Source organism: Cherax quadricarinatus, chromosome 32, assembly GCF_038502225.1.
Source record: "Cherax quadricarinatus isolate ZL_2023a chromosome 32, ASM3850222v1, whole genome shotgun sequence".
Classification (NCBI taxonomy): Eukaryota; Metazoa; Arthropoda; class Malacostraca; order Decapoda; family Parastacidae; genus Cherax; species Cherax quadricarinatus.
Genome location: NC_091323.1, coordinates 32,978,329 through 32,981,861, shown reverse-complemented (window position 1 = coordinate 32,981,861; position 3,533 = coordinate 32,978,329). Strand labels below are relative to the sequence as shown.

General features: G+C 50.0%; 1 protein-coding gene across 6 annotated transcripts in view; it reads right to left on the bottom strand.

Annotated features, from left to right (window-relative positions):
* LOC128690234 (uncharacterized) overlaps window positions 1-1,643 on the bottom strand; it is a 73,165-nt gene extending 71,522 nt beyond the window's left edge. For all 6 annotated transcript variants that reach the window (XM_053778806.2, XM_053778807.2, XM_053778808.2 and 3 more), the window contains exon 1: window positions 1,505-1,643. The gene's annotated coding sequence lies outside the window, so the exon portion shown is untranslated. The remainder of the gene's footprint in view (window positions 1-1,504) is intronic.
* Between the last annotated feature and the right edge of the window lie 1,890 nt (window positions 1,644-3,533).

Sequence of the window (3,533 nt, the reverse complement as noted above, 5' to 3'; positions counted from 1 at the left end):
TGGCAGGGCTTGATGAGGGAGACGATAGGTACTGATGAGGAAGATGGCAGATCTTGATGAGGGAGATACTAGGTCTTGAGGGAGATGGCAGGTCTTGATGAGGGAGACGGCAGGTCTTGATGAGGGAGATGGCAGGTCTTGATGAGAGAGATGACAGGTCTTGATGAGGGATGACAGGTCCAGTTAAGAAATGACAGGTCCAGTTAAGAAATGACAGGTCCCAACGATGGAGATGAGATGTGGGAGATGATAGCTCTATTATATCGATTAAATTAATTTAGTGGGAAGCGATAAACAAATATATTATTATTATTATAATCAAGGGGGAAGCGCTAAACCCGAAGGATTATACAGCGCCTGGGAGGGGGATGTGGAAGGCATTCAGGCTTAATTCGGGGAACTGGAGCATGCACAGATCCGATTCCCTAAATCAAGAGCCCCTCACCAACATCAAGGAGCCTTCCTTGAGGGGATAAACAAATATAGAGCCTGGGAATGGGAGGCAATAGGGGGTTCAAACCAAGGAAGAGGAGAACAAGTCAAATTCCTTGGATCAAGAGCCCCTTCATTAGCATGAAGGAGCCTTCCCTGATGGGTAGATGAGAGCTGCAGAAGAGGACGTAATGACAGGTCTGGATAACGAAGATGGTGATAGGCCCAGACGATGAGTAGTCCAGAGGATTATGAAAGATCCAGATAAGGACTGACAAGTCCAGGTAAGGATGATGATACGTTCAGATAAGGATGATGACATGTTCAGATAAGGATGGCTGGTCTGGGTAAGGATGATGATGACATGTCCAGATAAGGAAGCTGACAGGTCGAGATGAAGGCCATGACGACAGGTCCAAAGGAGGGAGAGTATGCCCAGGCAAGGTAGGTGTGGAAGGGGCCCACTTCCTGCAGGAACAACTCCTGGACTGTTGTAGCCTCTTCACCCCTCCCCCTTGCGCCCCTTCCCTGCCCCCTAGCCCTCCTTACACTAATACATCCTGCCGTAACTAGTCTCAATCTACTTAAATTATGAAAGTCTACGAGACAGTAGCTGCTCTTTTTATCTTTTAAGAGTTGCGGGAACAAACATGGCATTACTGAAGCCAGATTCCCCCTCCCAACACACCCTCCCTTCATCCCCCCACTTGTCATCCCCCACCCGGATCCCCCTTCCCTCCCTCCCTCCCAACACCGCCGCCAGCCGTACGAGTTCCTCCCGGACACGTAAACAAAGTCCAAATTATCAAAGTCCCATGAGATTCCTCAACGTCATTAACACCACAAAACAATCTTAAGTGCAATGGCGCATCGGTGAGCTTGAATCACAGAAAGTCGGTCAGCAAATGAGAAAATTTGCAATAATATGCAGGACGGCCGACCACCGCCTGCCTTTGCTGGGTCGTCTCAGGTTCACCAAAGGTTCGTCATCACTTAAGTCTTTGATTTCTACACAAACACGGCATGCTGCACCCAAAAGACGACACTACAATGAAACCTTGCAGTTACTTACGCTCTTTCCAAGAAGAATGAAGTGGGCCAATCACTCCATTTAGGAACATTCGCAATATAACTGATGGTATATCCTAGCGGGAGCGCCGTGTATCAAGTCTGGGCTGGCAATGAGCCTTGCTGCCCCCTGGTGGCGGCCCTCACAACCAGCGCAAGAAGACCACTCCTCCTCCACCACCACCACCTCACACTTACTTTACTGCTTCCACCAGCCTTCCTCAGCATGGACCTCTCTTCCTTATACCCCTTGGGCATCCTGGATCAGGCATCTCACAAGGCACCCGTGGCCAACTCCATCTTGGGCCTACCAAAGGAAATTAAAAGTTGAAGTCATTTCTGGCTCACCAATATGGAGGGACTCGGTGACCCCATTACATCAGCATTTTCCTCTGCCGCTTCAAAATTTGCACTAAAGAACGAGTGTTCCTTTGAAATCTCCTTGAACCTCAATACCAGAAGCCAGTATGAACGCCGTTTGGAAAAAAAAAACAAGCCTCGCCAGTATATGACACTGCATTATTTAATTACAAAAACTCATCGCTTCAACAAACAAACGCCTCTGTTGTCTGTCACCTTCAAGTTACCCAGAGTCAAATGAAATTTGGGAAACTTGTCGATATAATCTCAAGGGAGGCCGGGAATCCTCGAAACAGAAGCCGAGTGGGAAAATATGAGCGTGGAGCCAAGCCTGCCTGCAGCCAAGCTGATGTTGGTACAGCGGCAGATATTCCTGTGTCATATCGTCCAGTTACGCAACGCCGCCATAACTTGAGTCCCGCCAGCCAGCCACTCAGCCAGCAAGCAAGGCAGCCAGCCAAATAGGCAGCGAGCTACCCACCCAGATAGACAACAAGCTATTCATACAGCCTGGCAGCTTGCTACCTACCCAGACAGGTAGCGAGTTACTCAGCTAAATAGTCAGCACAGTACTCAGCCAGATAGCAAGTTACACAGATTGGCAACGAGCGTTCCACCCAGATAGCAAGCTTCTCACTTAGTAAGCCACCCAGTCAGAAAGACAGCAAGCTACCCAGCCAGATGGACAGCAAGCCACCCAGTTAGACAGCAGGCCACCCAGCCAGACAGACAGCAAGCCACCCAGCCAGACAGACAGCAAGCCATCCAGCCAGATGGACAGCAAGCCACCCAGCCAGATGGACAGCAAGCTACCCAGCCTGATAGAAAGCAAGCCACCTAGCCAGATAGGCAGCAAGCTACCCAGCCAGATAGATAGCAAGCCGCCCAACCAGGCACACAGCAATCTACCTACTCAGCAACCTAGCTGGACAGGCAGTTAAAAGCCTACCATCACGCCAGAAAGAGTGAGCCAACTTTCCAACTAGTCCTCCTCAAGGGTGAAGAGCTCTTGATCCAGGAAGCTGGGCTTGTCTTCTTCGTTCAAACCTGAAAGCCTCCCATTCCCCAAGCGCTATACAACCCCTTCGGTTTTTGCGCCTCCTCATGGTTAAAATAAAATTGAAATATCCAGTCAGCCAGCTAGCCAACCAGTCAACCATCTAGCTAGCCAGACAGCTAGCCAACCAGTCAACCATCTAGCTAGCCAGACAGCTAGCCAACCAGTCAACCATCTAGCTAGCCAGACAGCTAGCCAACCAGTCAACCAGCTAGCTAGCCAGACAGCTAGCCAACCAGTCAGCCAGGTAGCCAACCAGTCAGCCAGGTAGCCAACCAGGCAGCCAGCTAGCCAATCAATCAGCAAGTGTCTTAGTCAATCAGCAAGCTACTCAGCCAATCACTGAGCTATCCAGCCAGTTATCCAAGTAGTCAGCCAGATATCCAACCAGTTGGCCAGATATCCAACCAGTCAGCCAGATATCCAACCAGTCAGCCAAATATCCAAACAGTTAGCCAGTTATCCAAGCAGTTAGCCAGTTTGGCCCGTCAGCCAGCTATTCAGTCTGCCAGCTGTTGCAGTCCTGGGCAACTGATACCAGCTGGCCAGCAAGACGTACACAAACGATCTCACTAGCACGTAAACAAACAAGCTGGCCAGCACGTACACCAACCAA